This window comes from Canis lupus, chromosome 18 (assembly GCF_048164855.1).
Source record: "Canis lupus baileyi chromosome 18, mCanLup2.hap1, whole genome shotgun sequence".
Lineage (NCBI taxonomy): Eukaryota > Metazoa > Chordata > Mammalia > Carnivora > Canidae > Canis > Canis lupus.
The window spans coordinates 29531334-29552818 of NC_132855.1; the positions used below are offsets into that span (position 1 = coordinate 29531334).

The following is a 21485-nucleotide window of genomic DNA, read 5'->3' on the forward strand; positions in this document are numbered from 1 at the left end:
TTCTTCACGGTTACTCATCACCTTTGCTATAGGCCAAATGCCCCCTCAAATTGTCCATCTTGAAACCCTGCCCCCTGATATAATGGTATTATGAGATAAGGCCTCTGAGAAATAATTAAGATTAGATGAGGTCATGAGGGTAGATCCCTTACACATAGTGTTGGTGCCCTTATAAGAGTCAGGAGAGAGCTTGCTTCCTCTCTGCCCTAGGACATATAAAGATACAAGAAGTTGGCAGTCTGTCACCTGAAAGAGGGCTCTCACTGGAATCCAATCATGCTGATACCTTGTACTTGAACTTCCAGCTTCCAAAACTGTAAGAAACAAATTTCTATTGATTATAATAAACTCAGTGTATGGTACTTTTTTATAGCAGCTTGTGCTAAGACAACTTTCTTACACATTTAAGTTACTAAATCATTGTGTTTAATGTCTAGTTTCCCCTACTTGAATGTTAGCTTCATTGCATTGAGATTTTAAATGTTTTTTTCAAAGCTATATCCCCAGCACTTAGAACAATTCCTAGTGCCTAGGAGGCCCTCATGAATGAATATCTGATGAATGAAGGAACAAGTCCAGAAGGGTGTCAGATACAGTCTTGTTTAAGTCAGTAGCTAAAGAATATTATCAAAACACAGGTCTCTTCCATCTCTCTGGTGTGCCATCCTCAATATTGGCTTACTCCCAAAGTAAAAATGTCTTTCCCTTGGTTTTCTATTATCAAAAATTATAACAATATTTTCATGAACTCCCATAATGCTCCTCAGTGGTTTAGAGGAGATAATAAGTGGCCCCTTTTAAAAGCAGGAAAATATTCACAGAAGGCTGTCAGCAGATATCCTCATCGCTCACAGAGCAAACTTGATGACTTTAATGAGTGTTAAGGAAAAAGCAACTATTTCAAATATTTCTTTAAATATTAGAGAACCAGAATTTCTCCCTAAAATGGAGAAAAGGATCACGTTCTCAAGGGGTTAGTATTTGAATCAATGTGGTATTCCACTGGCAAAGAAGAAATTTTGAAAGGGTAGACAGCAGGTGAGCAAATAACTATGTGTGTCACATGGTCAGATCTGTGCTTCCATGCACTACTGATGTGAGTTTTCTTAGACTAAAGGTTTTAAAACAATTTCAAATAATACTGTCCTTAAAGATAAACAAAGAGAAAGGGAAAATAGACCTACATTCAAATAAAGTGAACAGGATCACTTCATGTGTATGCTGATTAAGGAACATCATTCAGCAACTAAAAGTGAACAAGGTGAGTTTTTATATCTACATCCATCTCTCTGGATGCTTTTGTAAAGAGTTTAAGTGGCAATGACCTAAATAAATCCATTTGTGAACTAAATCTATTCCAAGAATGTCCACTTAAATTTCAAAATGTGTGTAATATGTTCATGTTACAAAGATGAGTTGCCTTTTTACTTACATAAACTGTCCATTTTTGTTGGCTTTTCAAGAGTTCGAGTGGCCAAGATAAATTTTAAAAAATTAGTACTCTTATGGATGTGAAAAGTGATGTGTTGAAATATTTTATTGGTTTAAACTCAGTTGGGTAATCTTCTAGCTTTTTTTTAGTTGATAGCAGATGTGAAAATGAGGTTTATAAAAATGTCTTCTAGAAAATAAAACAGCACAATGAAATATTTGCTCAAGTACACAAGTAAGAAATTGAATTTGGATTTTAAAAGGCTGAATTTTAAAGAAACTATTAACGTTAAATAATGCAGCTTAGTTGTAAAACTTTCAGTACCTAGTGATGATTATTTACTTCCTTAACCTTCTTCTGTTAATTGATTTCTATATATTTTACCTTACTATTGACCTCTACAAAAGAAGAAAAGTAGTTGCCACAAAAATGATAAAATGAAATTAGATCTTTATGCCAAATGTAATATTTCTGATTTAATTCCCATAATGGCTAGAATGAAAGTGATTGATGGCTATGAATTTAAATTTTTAACTTCCATAGATAATTGAAAATTATGTCAAAGTTCTCTTTTAAGGAAATATTGAGTGCTCTCTCAGTCAAGAGTCAAGGCTCTCTCAGTAGCCTTTATATGCTTCTGACTAGAGTCTATAAGTGAAAGAAATTGCATGGAAACACACAATTAGGATTTTATTTGGAGTACTTAGATATTCACTCCTTTTACAATGATGTCTTCCTTTCTTTAGAAGCACCTTCAGACTGTTCCATGATGCCTCTTGAGTGCTATGTCTCTTGTCTATTTGCCTTTTCCCATGGCATCTATCACCTATATAATTTACTGATTTATCCTATTTATTTACTAAAAGCTGCAGTTAGATAGGTGATTTCTCTTTGTTAGGAAGCTATAGATATACCACAAATTTAGCAAACAAAACAATTAAGTGGTAATTAAGAATATTTCCAACATATCAATATAAATATAATTAATATAAAATAAGGAATATTTCCAACATATTAAATTAGCTAGTTTTTTGCAATACAAAGCCAGTAACATTTGTGTTTTATCAGCACTGTGATTTATGTAACAGGCTCCTCAAATAAATCAGATAGTAACAAATTTCTACATGGTATACTGTGTCCTGAGGATTTCCTGCTTGAAACATAGAGTACTTTTCTATTCATTGACTTACATACTGAGGAAATAAGATAAAGGCATATAAGTTAACAAAATATGTAGAACGCCAAGATTTGAGGACTTTCTTGGGCAAGGAAAATGTGATAGTTGTGTTTTCACAGATGTGCTGACATCACCCCCTAGAACAGAGGAGTCCAGCCTATAGTCAAATTAAAATCTATCTCTGTGTGGGAAACTATCAAACAGCCTCTCCAAAAAGAGTAGTCCTCATTTGTGGCCATAATAACAATCATTAATTGTATACAGGTTTATGTTTGATGTAACTGAAAGATAAAAATCATAAGCTTTCTACCCATGATACAGGATAAATTGCCCTATTACACAAAGGGACATCACAGTCAAAAGCCTGAATCTAGAGATAACATAAAGTATTATTTCTCACAGAGAAAAGTTATTGCAGTAAGGAATGTACAAAACATGAGAACCTTAGAAAAGAATCCACTGGCCTCTTGACTGAGAGCTCAAAGAAAAGTAAAAAATGTGTCACTTTGGCACTTTTTAGTAAAATACATAGAGGCATTGAATGCAGGGACATCCTTAATGCCTTAATGCATGGACTTCACTGATAGTGTCAGGATTGGAGTGTCTATTCAACAGAATCTGAAAGCACATAATGCATTCACGCTTACACTTTTGGCTATACACTTCTATAAGTATAATAGAATTGTCTAGTACTTGCTTGCATTTAGCTATTCTGTTTAAGAAACCATCTAATTCATATCTATTTTTTCAAATACCTGTTATTTACAAATTTATTTACAAGTTATTTACAAGTATATATTACAAGTCTATTTACAAATGATAATTTTATCTGATTTATATTACTTCTATAGCAAAACACTTAAGATTGTAACGTGTTTTCTGGGATATTAATTTCTAACTTTATAGAGAAACTCTCTATAACAAAGAAGAAAAAAAAAAGAGAAAGAGGAAGTAATTTTTAAAAGCTCTGTCTGGGCAGCCCAGGTATCTCAGCAGTTTAGCGCTGCCTTCAGCCCAGGGCTTGATCCTGGAGACCTGGGATCTTGTCCCACATCGGGCTCCCTGCATTGAGCCTGCTTCTCCCTCTGCTTGTGTCTCTGCCTCTCTCTCTCTCTCTCATGAATAAATAAATAAAATCTTAAAAAAAAAAAAAGCTCTGTCTGCTGTGTGATATTTAGATGGGTTTTACTTTAAAAAAAAACACACTTTAATTTTGTCTCTAGGTAACTTCATTTCAGCCTTGAATACAAAAGGGTCCATATGTTTGGGGAGCCAACCATCAAGTAAATTTACCACACTTGGTCATACTGCATTCAGTCATTGAAAATGAAATAGAATTATCTTATGACAGATGGATAAGAATTGTTTTTTGTTTTTGTTTTTTTTATTCAGCTCACCACATAGAACTTATAGAACTTTGGTACTCAAAATCATGAATTCATGTTAATATCTGAAATATAAGCATGCAACACCACCCTCAGAAAGTACAGCTCCTTATAAGTGTCCCTGGTAAAAATTTAAAAAATGGAAGAGTCAAACATATATATTATGATGTAAAACAAACAAAAGTGATACCATTTGTGGGCGAGCTGTGAAACAATCTCTCCATATAAAGTGACAATGACAATAGTCTTTGAAATGACTCTTGCAACAAGAGAAGGTACTAAGATCTCAGTTCTAATACATATTAGAATGTCACTGGAGATATTCAAGAATATTCTAGATAACTACTCAGCAGATATTTAAAAAAACTTATTCAAACATATTGAATAGGGCAGCCCCAGTGGTGCAGCGGTTCAGCGCCACCTGCAGCCTGGGGTGTGATCCTGGAAACCTGGGATCAAGTCCCACGTCGGGCTCCCTGCGTGGAGCTTGCTTCTCCCTCTGCCTGTGTCTCTGCCTCTCTCTCTCTCTCTCTCTCTCTCTCTCTCTCTGAATAAATAAATAAATAAGAACCTTAATAAAATAAAATTTAAAAAACATATTGAATAGCTGGATGTAGGGAATAAATGAACTTCAAAGTTTCTTTTTTTTTTTCAAAGTTTCTATCTCTTGAGATACTATCATTTCATGACCATTCAATTTACCGATAATCTCTAATAATTACCACCTAAATTTGAATATACTGTTTTCTTCCAAGCAAATTTGTAAAACAAAACAGCAAAATCGAGGCAACTGAATACATAAGGTCCTAGTCTGTGAAAAATAAGCATGTGTATCTTTATCTCTTTGATGACTGTTGAGTTCCGCCAAGCCAGCTTCTGTTTCTGAATTTCCTCTGTGATGTTTTGGTCACAGAGTCAGTTGGTGACTCATCTCCTCATTCTTCTTGAAAAAGCAAAAGTGGTTTGTTGTGTACCATAAATTTTTCTTCTCTATTTTCTATAGGCCTTTTTATTTTAAACATACTAAGCTTTCATTTAATTAAAAAGTGATTTCTTAACCTGATCAAGAATATCAGGTCTCTTGTTCTTCAAAAATTCTCCCTAATAACCTGTGGATTTTTAATTTTTTTTTTTTTTTTTTTTTTGGACATGACTTGCTGAAGAGATTCTGAACATTTTTCTGGGGTCTTTTTATAATATATTTGAGAAATTCATGGAATATTAGAACTAGACAGCAGAATTCAGCTCAAATACCACACACATGAAGAACTCAATACCTAGAAAATTTAAGTGGCTTAGTTAAGCCAGTATCTAGCACAGGAACAGCTAGAACTCAGACTTCCTTATACCTCATATATACTCTTTGCAGGTCAGAGTATTGCCATGATACAATGCCAGTTGAACTTTTCAGAAGTAAGTACTTGAGGGGTGCCTGAGTGGGTCAGTCAGTTAAGCATCTGCCTTCCACTCAGGTCATGATCCTGGGATCCTGGGATTGAGCCCCGCATTGGGCTTCCCACTGAGCAAGGAGCCTGCTTCTCCCTCCCCCTCACTTTATGCCTCCCTGTGCTCGTGCTCACTTTCTCTCTCTCTCAAATAAATAATTTTTTTAAAGTACTTGAATAGGGTATTCCCCTAGATCTATCATCTATAATTTTTTTATTAAATACCAAATATAGAGTTATTATTATTGTAAACAAATAATTGGTATCTTGTATGTGCAAATCATTGCAAGAGGGCTTAAGGATCTAAAATAAAATACTGTTTGAGTCCCTATAAAGTAGGTGCCTAATACTTCAAGATAACCATTGAAGTGGGCATCCCGGGTTGCCTAGTGGTTTAGTGCCGCCTTCAGCCCAGGGCCTGATCCTGGAGACCTTGGATCAAGTCCCATATCAGGCTCCCTACATGGAGCCTGTTTCTCCCTCTGCCTGTGTCTCTGCCTCTCTCTCTCTCTGTATGTCTCATGAATAAACAAATAAAATCTTAAAAAAAAAATAAGATAGCCATTGAAGCAATGTCATCATGCAATGCCTAATTGACTTATGCCTTTAATGACTCTTCATATTCAGAAGAGAAAAAAAACTCACAAAGTAGGGAGATCAAAATGAATTCCATGGAGAAATAGGACTTGAAATAGGTATAGGATTTTTTTCTTACTGTGAAATAGAATGCAGAAACATAAAAATGCACAGTTAAAAATTATAAAACAAATACCATGTAAACATCATCCTACCCATCTCAGAATTAACTTCTGTTTATTCCTTCAGCCCTTAGAGGAAACTTCTTTATTAAATATGATGGTAACCATATCCTTGCTTTGTTTTATAGTTTTGTTATTTAAGTATGAATCCCTAAACATTATAGTTTAGTTTTGCCTATTTTTGAATTTCATAAAATTGGAAACTGGCAGTATACATTCTTCTAAATCTGACTTCATTTGCTCAACATTGTGGTTTTAATATTCACTCTTGAGATCTATGGAACTTCCTCATTTACTTTCAGTGCTGTATTACATTGTATGATTATTAGTTAATCCATTCTTTCTTTGATGTGCTTTTGAGTGGTTTCCAGATTTCTGGCTTTTATGAACAATGCTACTTTGAACATTTTTGTGTTTGAATCCTGGCCCATATAATCACACTTAAGTATTTAATTGCTAGGTCATCATTTATGTGCATGGTTAACCTTACAAGATAATGCCAATTTTCTTTTTTTTTTTTTTTTTTTTTTTTTAGCAAGTAGCTCTAATAATGTTCTTTCTTACCTGCTGGGTAAACTTTTCTATGGTTCTACCTCCTTTTTGATGTTCAATATTGCCAGATTCTTTAATTTTAAACAATCTGGTGAGTATGTAATGGTTTCTCATTGTGGTTTTCGTTTGTATTTCCCTGACTGCTAATAAAATACTTTTTCATATATTTAAAGGGCATTTGGATTCTTTTCTTTGTGAAACAGTTGTTCGGATATTTTGTCTGTATTTGTTTGAGTTGCCCATCATTTTTTTCTTATTTATTTGTAGTTCTTTAATCAACTTAAATTAAACATGTTTTGGATATACATACTGCAGATATGTTTTCAGGACCTATGGATTGCCTTTTCACTCCCTTAATGCAGTCTTTTGATAATGAGATGGTCTTAATTTTAATGTAGTCTTTTTACCAATCATTTCTATTCTGGTTAAAGTTTTTGGAAACATAGATTTCTATAGCCTGCAATGAAGGCATTCAGCTTGGTTAAATGGCATAGACACAATCAGGGAACTAGGAAAGCTCAAGTTATGCTTCCATAGAAAAATAGTGGAAGAAAAATCTGGGACAGGTCCTAAAGTCAAGTTAAAATATCTTAACCCTATATTCTTTGGCTATAGGAGTACTATGGACAAGTTCTAAACTGGGAAGATCTATGATCAAAGGATGCTTTCAAGAGATACACCCTAGAATACTAGAGTCCTAATTAGGAGGAAGAAACATCTGAGACAGGAAAACCAGCACATAGGGTTAGAAAAAGGCAGAAGATGCAGAGGCTGCTGGGATAGAACTGTTAAAGGCTTATTAAATAAGACAAGGCAATTGGAACTTAAATGTTTTAAGTTATTTAAACTTAACAGCAGAATTATTTGATCTATAACTATGAGGTCTGGAAACTTGGGCTCTACTACATTGGCGATATTTAGTCTAGGTAGACATAGGAAAGAAAGAAAAACATAAGCAAACACACAAAGGCATAAACAAATGAAATCACATGTAAAGAAGACAGATGGCATCAAGTCCAATAGCAAAGCAGATTAGATAGCTCCAGTGAAGCTAAAAATGGAGAGAATCCAAGATTTTAAAAAGATAAAGTTATGCTACAGTAAAAAAGATTCTGAAATTCCAGTGGCTTAACACAACAAAAGTTTTCTTATTGCTCATATAAAATGTGCTGCAGGTGTTGGAGATAGCCCAGGGCAACCCTCTATGCAGTGACTCAGTGGTCTGATCTGCTTTGTACTTGCAGCCCTACCATCCTAACAAGAGGACTCTTCAATAATTCTCTCACCAGAAGAGAGTACTGGAGAGCCCCATCCTGACAATTAAACACTATTGCTCAAAAGTGACACAACCAATGGGTCTTGCTAACTAGAAGAGGACTAATAGTATCGTCCTCTGATGTGCACGAAGAGAAGAATTGTGGGTGAAAACTAGAGGAGAATTTAGGTTACATGTGACAGACAAAAGGGAGCCATCCAGAACTTAGCAAGAAGAGTATGAAACCATGTACAGCCACCATTCCACCAGCGGGCTGTTAAATGCCTCAGACACTAACATCTCCTCTTATTTAACCCTCAGAATAATCCTGTTGATGAGGCACCTGTGTGGCTTACCGGTTTAGCATCTGCCGTTGGCTCAGGTCTTGATCCCAGGGTCCTAGGATCAAGTCCCACATGAGACTCCCCACAAGGAGCCTGCCGTTCTCCCTCTGCCTATGTCTCTGCCTCTCTCTCTGTGTCTCTTAAGAATAAATAAATAAAATATTAAAAATATATATATCCTATTGATGTAGGAAAATGTGTTATGGTTCGAAGCTGACAGCCAAGAAAGAATTCTTGAGACGTCTTGGGTGAAAAAAAAAAAAAAAAAAAAAAAGGTGGTTTTATTAAAGCACTGAGACAGGATCTGTGAGCAAAAATTGCTGCACTAGAGTCATGAGGAGTGGCCCATTATAGACTTTCAAGTTGGGAGGGGGTTAAGGATAGCCTAATCCTCCCAGGTATTTTGGAAACAAGTTTTCCAGGATCCTGATGGGGCTAGCTATTGTTAGGAAAGGTCATCTGTTACTGTTTAGTAAAAACTCAGTCATGAGACCCTTCAGATATGTATCATTGGGTCATTTGCTTGGGGAATGATTGCCAACATGTATCTTGGGGGGTGGGGGGGGGTGGGGGTTGGAGGGTAGAGATAAAGAAAGTTCCAAAGGAATTTTTGTATGTTAACTTAGACTTACAGGATCCTGGAGGTTGGGCCAAGATTGCCTTTTGCCCTTAGCAACGTGTCAACATTGAGGCAGCTGAGTCTCTAGAGGAAGATTGTTCTGCCTGTTTCAGAATTTGTCAGTGGGCTGTAGATAGTAAAGAAATTTAACAATTTTTCTTCTGCCTTTGTTTCCCACATCACTATGACTGAAACATTAGATCTTAACAAATAAAGGATCAGAAAAGTTGGGGGATATACCTAAGAGATCCCATGGCTAGTAAATGGAAGAACTAAGATTTCACTGGTCTTTCCAATCCTAAGTCTGTATTCTTTCAATAGCAGTATCCTATTACTTCCAAAAACATAAAGATTCAGTGGTAGGAGCATCAGGAAGGATAAAGGATATTTCAGGGAAGGCTGTGGAAGTTCTCTGCATGTGATGTGCTAAAGCTTTAGTAAAATTATGAAGAGCAGACAAAGAATGCTCACATATATGATTATTTATGGAAAACAATTTTTAAGAAAGATTTAGTATCTAAATCAATAGGAAAGGAAAGAGCAATGAAGAAATAGTGATAATATAAAGATTGTTTCTACTTGCTAGCCAATCTTGTTGGTACAGGAATGGCACACTATAAAAAGAAATGGAGGCTAGAAAAAAAAATACATGTTTGTAGAAAAAAATCATAAATTTGGTTTCAGATATTTGAGGGAAATAAAACATTTAAGTAATAAATATCTAAGGATATGAATCTGGATTTTTGGAGATAGATAGTGAAGCTGTTAATTTTAGCTTTTCTTTTTAACAGTATCTACATAAATAATCTTTTTAACAGACATTGTGACAATTTATAAAAATCACTGTAATTACATGCTTATTAAGTAGTTCCTAATTTTGCCAAAATATTCCTTGGGGGGGAAAATACTTTCCTAAGATCTTGAAATGAATCCTATCAATTCTCAATCTCTCCTCGAAAGGCTTCTATAGCTCCCATTATCTACAGAATAAAATCCAAACTTTTTAATATGGCATTTAACCTTCTAAAATCTAGTCATCCTACCTTGCCTTTGTGCACATCACTGCCCTATAAAAACCTGAGCTGGTCACACTGCCTTTCTCTCAGGTTGAATGTGCCATGCAGTAGATGAATGGGTAATCTGAGATTCTTTATTTTTCTCAAAATGATAAAACACAAATTTAGTTATAGTACTAGTTATTTAAGTATTTTGATTTTATCTTCGTGGCTATAAACTATTGGCTATAAATGATAAATAGCATATAAGTATTTACAATCAGACAAATCCAGATTTACTGTATGTGAAGACACAGCTTTTAGGTAATGGTGACTCATTCAAACAGAACATTTGCTTATACATGTCAATGGGCATCACCCTTCTCTTCCCCCAGCTCAAAAGCAGAGAGTCAATTACTTTATTATCAGTTAAAACTTTTAATCAGAAGTTTTGGTCAACTGGAAGGTGTTCTGTTATGTGGGAAAACTATGGACTGTTTTACTCAAGACCATATATTTCTTCTATCTGTGCTTATTCTAAAAGCCAATTTTTCAATTTCTTGTAGGCATATGTATGAACCCTTTTGAATCAGCATGCACAGTGATAGGAGTTTTGGACATTTATTTCTTTGCTGTTGAATGATAGAAAGAGTGCCCTCTTTGCCTAAGAATATATTTGGTTCTATAACTGACAGTGAAGTTGAAGGATAAGTGAACAGTTCTCTCTTTTTTGTTAATTTTTCTAGAATATGAATCACTCAGTACTAATGTGTGATCTGCTGAAAGTGGTCATCTTCAGGCGATAATATTTGCTTCTGGGGTTGTACTTATCTGTTTTCTAAGGTAAGTCAACTTGCTAAACTTCCATTCTTTCATTTTAAATATTCACAAAGCCATACTCTTGGATGTCTGATAGAACTTTTAAACTCCACTTAATAGTCACTTAATTTCTGATGTTTTGTCTGAGACCTGCTCCAACTTGCCTAAAGAGTGACAACTCCATCTTTCAGTTGCTCAGGCCAAAAACCTTATGGTTGCCCTGACTCTTGGTTTTGATCAGAGTTTCACATCCAGTCTATCAGGAAATTCTGTGGCCTTTACCTTCAAAATAGGCCCACAATTTGAGCATTCTTAGATCTGGGTCGTTTTTTGGCTCTTACGTGGTCTTGCTTCTATCCTGCTTCCCTCACAGTCTGCTCTGAAATCCATAGCCAGAGTGACCCTTGCCACTCTATAAAACCTAAGTAAGATCTGTTATGCCTCACTCCCTGCGGTGACTCTCCATTTTACTCAAAGCAAAGCCCAAGAACCAAATCATGACCTACACAACTGACCTTTGATTTCCTCTCTCACCACTGTCTCCTCCTTTCTTCCCTTCAGTCACTTTGTTCTGGCTACATGCACCTCCTGGCTATCTGCTGAACATTCTAGGCACAGTATTCCTCAGGACCATTATACTCATTACTCCCTCTGCCTGGAATGTTCTTCCTCTAAATGAATGTATGACTTATGAGGGTGACATTAAGTATATGCAACTACAAATGTTTCATTAACTATGAAGTAACAAATAAAGATTATTATTATTATTTTCATAATAAATATCTATTGGCACTATTCCTAATTTCTTTAGAATGCATTTAATTTAACTGTATATTGGAATCTAACTAAAATAGCACTTATAATAAATAAATAGCTTTAATTATAACACTGGTGAAAGCACAGTCTTTGGGATATTTATCATTTAGATATGTGCTATTACTCTCGATAAGACAATTGCCATTTCTTTAGCATTCACTATAAGCCAGGCCTTGGATTTAAGGTGCATTATCTGATTTAATCCTCACCTCAATGCTGTGAGATAGGAAATATTGTTTCCCAATGTAACATCTGAGGAAAGATTAAGTAACATACTTAAAGCCATGGTCAGGAAATATGCTGGTACTTACATCTAGGACTGACTCCAAAGACTTACATAGTCCTCCTTACAGCTCACATCAGAAATAAAAAAAGCATTACTGTGCATTTGAACACATTTATCTGATTTATAATGCTCTTGAAAGTACTTGAACTATTTTGGATGCCAAAGCAGTTTAAAGATGGGACAAAATGATTTCACACTAAAAATGCAATGGTTACCCTGTTTCCATTTAGCAGTCAAGCAAACATGGAACATTCCTGATGCATAGTACAACATCTAAAAACAAAGAGCCAAGGTAAGTTAAAAGTGCAATGGTGTAAAAGACGGAAACATCAAACATGTTTGAGAAGATCAGAAAGAGTTCATTTAAGGGTAAAGAATTCTAAAATGTTATAAACAAAACAAAACAAAACAAAACAAAACACAAAAGGGCCAGGTACTTCTTTTTTATTGTAAGAAATGAGCTCTGATAAACTTGGCCCTGTGATGGCAAATCCAACATATGGACCAGCTAAGGGCAGATCCATGCTGAAATGTTTCTAGTTACCAAGCAAACAAATGGCCACATTGCAGTTCAGCAGAAGAGCTTTCCTCCATCCTTTCCCTTTGCCTGGCATGTGAAAAGACAAGCAGTAGCTTTAAAGCCAAATGGGAGATAGAAATGTGTAGCAATGCCATCTGTGCTTTTCTATTTTTGGTCAAGAGGAGGCATATGCTGATTGAGAAGATACCAACAGATACAGCTGTAAATAGTTACTCTAATTAGCGTGTGTTAGGACCAAAGAATAGAAATTGTCATCTGGCTCAAGGGCTGAGACCCTTTCAGATGAGGAAATGAGTTGTAAGTCTATTACCTCTTGCTGGGAAATACTGTTGACCACGACCCAATAACAAACATATCTACCCAGTTGTTTGAAGGCTTTTAGGAGTCATTAACTGAAAATGTTTTTGTAATTGATACGCATCTGCAAACCATAAGGTAGCCAAGACATAATGGTTATAAAGAAAGAATGGTCAAGTGCCAAAATGAAAGAGTATACCTTAAGAATCTGGACATTATTAATATAATGCATCTCTTGTCCTTTGGATGGCCAGGGAAAATACACTTCTCTATTCACCAAATATATATGTAAGTCTTAGCTAAAGTGTTTTTCATTTTTAAAAAATCTCTAGTGATAACCGAATATAAAAATTAATTACAGGGTCCTGGGTGATTCAGTCAGTTGAGTGTCTGCCTTTGGCTGGGGTTGTGATCCGGGGGTCCTGGGATCAAGTCCTGCGTCTGGCTCTCTGTTGAGCAAGAAGCCTGCTTCTCCCTCTCCTTCTGTCCCTGCTCTACTCATGCTCCTCTCTCTCAAAAATAAATATTAAAAAAATTGCAATCGTGCTTGTTTTCCTCCACAAAGAGAAAAAAAAAATGTTTATGCTGCTAGGGAAGAAAAAAAAAAGACCAAAGGATTAAAGTATTTAAGAGTTCTTACATTTTGATGAAAAGATATTTAACCTCTCTTGGCCATCAGACCTGTGTTTTCTCTCTCTCTCTCTCTCTCTTTTTTAAGTATATCAAAGACTTATTTTGGAATCTGGGAAGAACTCTTTTTAAAAGGAGGAAAGTTCTGTCTAGATGCCACAGGCACAGGTGAAATCTTCTGCTCCTCTCTTTCACTTATTCAAGAAGTATTGAAGAAGGACCTACTATGCACTGGGTGTTATTCTAGTCACTGCGAATAAAACAATGAACCAGACAGACTCTGTTCTCAAGGGGCTAACATTTCAGTGGAGGGAGGAAAGCTCATAAATGAAAAAGATTTTATACCATGATTAGATACAATAAATAAGAGTAAAATAAGAAAATATTAAGATTATGTAAAAGGAGGAAGAACCTATATATTATTCAAGGTGGGCAGGATTTTCTGTACTAATAAACAACCTCAAAGTCTTAATAGTGTGGAAAAAATTCTTTTTCTTTCACAGTACACTTCTACTATGGTTCAGTGAGGGGCTCAGTTCCATGTCCTCTCTCAGGGATGCAGGATGAAGGAAGCTTACTTGACTGCCACCAATAACAGTGACAGGGGTAAGGACACATGTGGCAAATTATATCCCAGCTTCTAGAGGCTGGAGGTAGGGAAGTGCAATCCTACTGCATGCCTGGCAGAAGGAGAACTAGGAATATCAGTTAAAGGCAATAATGCTTATCACAGTCTATTTTAATTAGCCTTATGGAAGAATGCTTCTCTGAAGTAATGGTATTTAAATGAAGATCTAAATGATGAGAAGCGAGTCATAAGTAGATCAGCAAACACATTTGGTGTGCTGAAGGAAAAGAGAACAAGGATGCTGAGGCTGGAGCACAGCTAATCAGCACAATTAAGAAGATTGGAAGAGGGACGCCAGGTGGTTCAATCAGCTGAGCATCTGACTCTTGGTTTTGGCTCAGGTCATAATCTCAGGGTTATGAGATCGAGCCCCACATCAGGCTCCCTGCAGTGGGGAGTCTGCTTGAGATTGTCTCTTCCCTCTCTCTTTACCCCTCCCCTTGCCCATGCATGCTCTCTCTTTCTCTCTCAAATGATAAATAAATCCCCCACCCCCAAAAAAAAGGAAGACTGGAAGATTTTAAGGCTGCAATCAGAGAGGCAAGTAGTGACCACATCACATAGAAGCTTATAGGTAATAACAGTAAATGTATAGTTATTTTATGTATAATGATAGACCATTTATAATTTGATAAAACTAAAACTAAAGAGATCAAACAAATTCTTGATCCACAAAAGGACACACGGTTATATACTCTTTGAACTCTTCATATTGTGGTACTATTTCTTTACTACAAATTAACCAAAGTCATTGTGCTACATGATAATAATGTATATTCTTCCCACATATGTCACTACTTAGACATTTTCTTGAGAAGATATTCTCAAACGCATGCAGAGATTTACTAATGTGCTGCTTGTCATTAGGTTGCCTCATAAGATGAGACACACTCAGGCCTTTTAAACTATGCCAATGAAATGTTTAATAACATGGGAAAATTTTACACTCTTTATAAGCCAAAGTAATTAACTCTACATTTATTTATCTCATTTAAAGAATATTTCATTTTATGAGAATACACACACATATCCTGTTTTGTCGTTTCAAATTGGTATAATATCCTAGAAAGCAATTTGTTATTCAAAGACATAAAAATATACATAATCTTTGCATGGATTAACTATGCTTCTGAGAATTTGTCTTAAGGAAGTAATTAAGGATTTGTTTGAAAATTAAACTGTTAGAACGTTCATTGAACTATTGCTTATAAAAACAAAAAGGCCAAGTAAGTAATGTCCAACAATGTGGTATTTCTGAAAATCAATCGTGTATATCCACAAGATAATTTTATAAAGCTAGCAACTATGATGGTGCAGAACTATACCTATTGATGTAGGGATTATTATATTATATTATATTATATTATATTATACTCTTTAAAAGTACATAAAAATATCCTATAAGATACATAATCTATTTTCCAAAAATATTTATTTGCAAATATACAAAAAATGTTTTAAAGATCATACAGCAAGATATTAACAATGGTTATTTCTGGGGTACTGAGATTTTGCATATTTTACACTCTTTTTTATTGTATTTCTTATTTTTTGTAAATAAGCATTTATTCTATAATAAGAATCTCTGTTTTTAAGGAAATAAACATCCAGCACGTTAATAAACATTGTGCATAAGAGCACAATTTTGTAACAGTATTTAAAAGTATGTTTGTTATAAATTTCTGGTACTAACAACACAGGTACTACACACACACACACATACATACCACACACAAACACAAGAATATACAAACATGTTTTATTTATTTATTTTTTAAAGATTTTATTTATTCATTCGTTAGACACAGAGAGAGAGAGAGAGAGAGAGAGAGAGAGGCAGACACAGGCAGAGGGAGAAGCAGACTCCATGCAGGGAGCCCGGCGTGGGACTCGATCCGGGTCTCCAGGATTAGGCCCTGGGCTGAAGGCGGCGCTAAACCGCTGAGCCACCAAGGGATCCCCACAAACATGTTTTAAATAATTGTGCTAATAGTAAGAAAGATATTTCTTATTTTTTCTTATTTTTTAAGATGTTTTTATTTATTTATGCATGAGAGACAGAGAGAGAGAGAGAGAGAGAGAGGCAGAGACACAGGCAGAGGGAGAAGCAGGCTCCATGCAGGGAGCGCGACATGGGACTCGATCCCAGGACTCCAGGATCCATGCCCTTGGCTGAAGGCAAGCTCTAAGCCAGGCGTCCGAGAAAGATTTTTCTTTTGTTTTGCTATACTTTAAAATTTTCCTGTAGTAATCATATATTACTCTCATGATAAGAATTTTTTTAAACAATAAGTCTTACTTCTCTGCTACTCCCATTTACTACCATGATTTTCACTGAAAATCTTTTACACAATGCAAGATTTAATTCTCCCACAAGCTACAACTCTATTTTGACTGTCTATGCTTATAGGGATTAATTTCAATACAGATGCTTTATTTATCTTTAAAAGATAATCTAGCTTTCTCTCATCATTATGTAATCACCTTTTGGCAACTGTACCTAAGTCTGATACCACAATGAAATTCTCACAATTCATTGATTTGGTAAACTCTAACTAGAGCATAAAAAGGAATAAATCTTGAAAACGCATTTGTCAAACTTGAAACTATGAGTTGACATGCATTTGTTAGAAACCTATTATATGATGAGATCTGTGAGATAAACTTTGGTTCAGTTTTCCTAGAGTTTATATTCTCTAATTTGAAAAACAGTTATAGAAAACAAAGGATATCATTGTATCTTCGAATACTAGCTTAGAGTACTATCCAATATCTGTTCTATTTGAGGAGAAACTCCCTTTTTTTCTATGAGTCTTGGCAGGAGGCAACGAGATCAGATCTCTCTCCTTAGACTCTGACAGGCAGCTATACTTGGATACTCATTGGATATTTTCACCCAAAACTTTGACATTGAACATCTGATGTATGTGTGTGCGTGCGTGTGTGTGTGTGTGTGTGTGAGAGAGAGAGGGAGACTGAGACAGAATGAGAGAGAGATTATGAGAGATTGAGAATTCACTAATGGTGATAGCATACAGTGTCCAGATACAACAGTGTCCAGCCATGATATTCTAACCCAACTGTCCTATAAGAGCCTGCCTATGAGTCCTACTGTCTAGTATCTTTTGCTTTTAACCTATATATTTCAGCCTCGCTATCAAGATATGCTGATGATTCTGTGAGCTACCCAATATAGTTCCGCATAAATTAGCTAGAATCTGTTTCTGTTGATTGTAATCAACAACTTTAACTGATAGAACAGTATTAAATTATAGGCTCTTCAATGATACCAGTTAACATTTATTAAAGGCTTGATAGAACGTTTGGTTCTTTGCATTTACTATCATATTTAATCTTCCCCAGAAACCTATGAATAGATATTATTTGTATTTTGTCAAGGAAAATCTGAAGTTAAGATTGATTGTTTAACTTACCAAATATAGCTGACAACTGACGGAAATCGGATTTTAATCTAGGAAGTTCAACTTCAAAGACAAAGCACTTGACCACTACATACGAGCCACCTATCTTCTTATGTGGCTCAGGTCATCCACATTGGTGCCAATCTGAGAAGTGGGTCAAGGAGATCTCGGGTCAAGCACTAAGCAAAGATTCCATTCAGAGGAGAGAAAAATTTCTGAGGCGAGGTCCATGACATGTTCATGGGTCTTGGAGGCAGCCGGTGTCTATTAAAAAGAAGACTAACTTCATGCATAAAACCAGAGCTTGGAGAAATGTGAACAGCATGGTTCGAAAATGGTTGTCTTAATACAATGATAGAAAGCATCTGGAATGTGAAAATGGTATGAAAAAAAGGCCATTTAACTGACTAAAATCTAACTGAGCTCAAAATGTATAAAAGGTGCCATTTTTGGGTTTCGCATTACCATGACTTTGGCAGTAGTAAAAGACAACCAAAGTGCATGGGACTATTGGTCCTGATTATCATCATTGATAGACTTGCAAGTTCAGGGGAGGAGGGCAGGGGGTGGGGGTGACTGGGTGGCGGGCACTGAGGTGGGCACTTGACAGAATGAGCAATTCTGTATGTTGGCAAATTGAACACCAATAAAAAAAATTTATTATTAAAAAAAAAGACTTGCAAGTTCATAACATTACCTGTTCATCAAGTGAGGGCCAATCGACTAATGTTTATTACAGGCATAGAGCACAGAGAGCTAATAAATCCTTGGACCTCACCTACCCAGAAACCTCTGCCCACAAAGTCATTTAAAAGGGCTGACTGGATGCCTTTAACAACTTTAAGCTTTGTTCTAATTATATTGCAGTTAATTGACTATTCCAGAGAATGTGTAGTTCATGGTCATTATTATCAATATTTACTGAAGTTTTCCCTCTGGACTTTCATTTTTTTTTTTTCCCTCTGGACTTTCAAGGGAATAATGATGTACTCTCCAGAACACATTAAGAATAATCATTTTATTTTTTCTTCACATCTTATACACAGCTCTATCTAGATTTCTGTACTACTCCCTATTTTATATCCCTTTTAGAAAAGACATAATTATGGAAAACTATATGCAATTTAAAAAATGTCTTTATCACGTTGTAAGATGGCAATCTGTTCTATGTTTAATCATGTTCAAGGGAAAGCATCCACACAAAGGTCATAAACAAATGCCTAACAAGAAAAGGTTAGTTACGTAAGTGAGCAGAGCAGGCTTAAGGAGGAACTATGGCAAACGAGAGATTGCAAACCCAACAATAAAAAAAGGCAGTCATACACAGTTTTGGCTAATTGTTGTCATGTGGGAAGGTCAGCCTAGTTGTTACTAGTAATCTTCCGATTTTTCAAATGAAGCCAGAAATCCAGATTTTTATGTAAAATATTTGTTCTTTCAAAGATTAGCAGCTGATTAATAGTTTTTAATAATGTAATCTAAACAAAATATTGAGTTCTCTCTGAAAGTATACTATTAGTCATAAAGACATGCAATTGAGGAGGAGCACTAAACCGGAGTATCAGGGAGGCAATATAAAATATTTGAGTAACTTTAAGTTTGGAGTCAAGTAGGTTTGTGTTTAAACTTCAGTCTTGACATTTAATTTCTATATTATCTCTGAGTTTGAGTATTCTCATCCATAGCACAAGCTTTGTACCGTCTGTGAAGATTAAGTACAAGAACATAAATATAAAATATCTATAATGTGTAATTTATAGAACATGATGAAAAGCTGTTTCTTGCTTCCTATGAGGAACAGATGAAAAATTTAAGAGTTAGAAATAGATGTAATTTGCCGTTAGCCCTCCTATAAAGTGACAATATTGGTGGGATTATGCATACTACTAATGATTTTTTTAAAAAAACTAATATCACTTAAGGACAGACTTTGAGTCTCCTCTCCTATCAAATGGCCTAAAAGGAGGCAATCTAGCATGCTATAAGAGCTCAGTTTTATGATCTCATCAGGCACCCAGGCTCTTTGCAGCCACCATTCTCCCACAGCTGGTGTATGACAGTTGTCCACAAAGTCCAAGACAGCAGCATCTGGATTCCAGAGAGGAGAGTCAGACAGAAGAGGGGCAAAAGGGGTACATTAGGGGACTCTTAAAGAAGGTTCCACAAAAGAGCCATAGGATAGTCAGCTTACATCTTATTGGCTGAAACCTAGCAAATGCCATTTTGCTGCAAGGAAGCCTGGGGTATGTAGTCTTTAGTTTGAATGGTCATATGCTAGGCTGAAATTTGTCACTATGGCCAAAGGAAAGATGAATTATTGTGGAGGGGAAACTGTAGTTTGTGCTTCAGAGATCTTTTACCTAAGGAGGGTGAAGGTGTAACTTCACATCTTTCCATTCTTATCTTACAAGTTGTCCCCAATGCAAACAAACTGTTGTCTACTCCACATTTATGTTCTATTACCTTTCCTTCCTTTTGGAAGATGGGAATGGAAGGGACAACTGGACATGGGTGCCCATATTTGAATGCTTTCCCCAACTTGATTGTCCACATTCTGTTGTTTGTGGGAGTGCCTTATTACTTCTAGCAACATATTAAGATGTATAGTTAATGGAAAAAAGACTTCATTTTCTTTTAAAAATTACTTTTTGAAGCAGCATCACTAGTTTTATCAGGTTTTATATGTTCTAAAATTCTCAAGTGGGTGAAAGAAATAGAAGCCTGGAGCACTGAGCATTTCTTTCCTCATAATTTACTGTTATTTCTCAATTATAGACTTTTAGATTAAGAAACTGTGGAAGGAGCCTCGGTGTCCAACGAAAGATGAATGGATAAAGAAGATGTGGTTTATGTATACAATGGAATATTACTCAGCTATTAGAAATGACAAATACCCACCATTTGCTTCAACGTGGATGGAACTGGAGGGTATTATGCTGAGTGAAGTAAGCCAGTCGGAGAAGGACAAACATTATATGTTCTCATTCATTTGGGGAATATAAATAATAGTGAAAGGGAATAGAAGGGAAGGGAGAAGAAATGTGTGAGAAATATCAGAAAGGGAGACAGAACGTAAAGACTGCTAACTCTGGGAAACGAACTAGGGGTGTTGGAAGGGGAGGAGGGCAGGGGGTGGGAGTGAATGTGTGACGGGCACTGGGGGTTATTCTGTATGTTAGTAAATTGAACACCAATAAAAAAAAAAAGAAACAAATCATCTGACACAACATAGGAATTCAATACATGTATGATGAACGACTGTGAAGAGGGGAGAAGGGAAATAAGAAGGAAAAAAAGAAAAATAGATGACAGAGAAAACAGAAAAGAAGAAAGACCTCTAGCAATAAAATACTCTCTTCTTTGACTCCCCTAAAATCCAAAGATCAGGAAACCTTCTCCATCATGAAGCAGGAATTCAGCAGCTAGTTATTGCTGAGCTCTTTCTCAGATGGAGCAAAAATCTACATTCATACACTTTGCACTTGCACGTGTCCTATGTGCCCTTTCCAGAACCAGAAGTTTAATTTCCACATCAGGATATATTCATTTTAGGCAAGTACTTTCTGACTAGAGCAAGGATTGCTTCATCAGTATGTATCTGCTTTTTAAGTGGTGATAATGTTTATGCATCTTACAAATAGAGACAGTAATGTGCACAAGTCGCTGAGCAAGGCTCAGAGGACAAAAATGGGTCACAGGAAAGCTCCTCACCTCCTTTGAACTCACGTAGTAGGTGAAGAGTTAGGTTACAAAAACATAGCAATAGGTTAGTGTATGCAAAGATCTAAAAAAGAAAGTAAACGCAAACAACATAATTTTGGTTAAGGGGCTCATAAGGTTGAAATTCTTCACTCCAACATCAGGTCAGTGTTTGTATCTTAATCGCTGTTCTCCAAACCTCTCATGCCTGCAAAATCAGGTCAGAGATTTCTATCATGCCCTCTTCAGCATGCACTCATATTGTCAGCGCAGGATGTAGGAAAGTGCATTTGGAGAAACTATTCCAGGAAGAGGCATGAATGTAATGTACACTCAGGCATTTGTTCTAACAAAAGAAGCCAACATTGGAAACTACGCTTTTTTT

The 21485-nt window shown here is 35.9% G+C and overlaps 1 long non-coding RNA gene across 2 annotated transcripts; it reads left to right on the forward strand.

Annotated features, from left to right (window-relative positions):
* Positions 1-206: 206 nt before the first annotated feature.
* On the forward strand, positions 207-20500 carry LOC140609505 (uncharacterized). Of its 2 annotated transcripts, XR_012011323.1 has the most exons (4): positions 207-316; positions 10709-10805; positions 12114-12175; positions 20177-20500. It is a non-coding gene; the product is annotated as an uncharacterized lncRNA (long non-coding RNA). The 2 variants fall into 2 exon arrangements; XR_012011324.1 differs by lacking the exon at positions 12114-12175.
* The last annotated feature ends 985 nt before the right edge of the window (positions 20501-21485 follow it).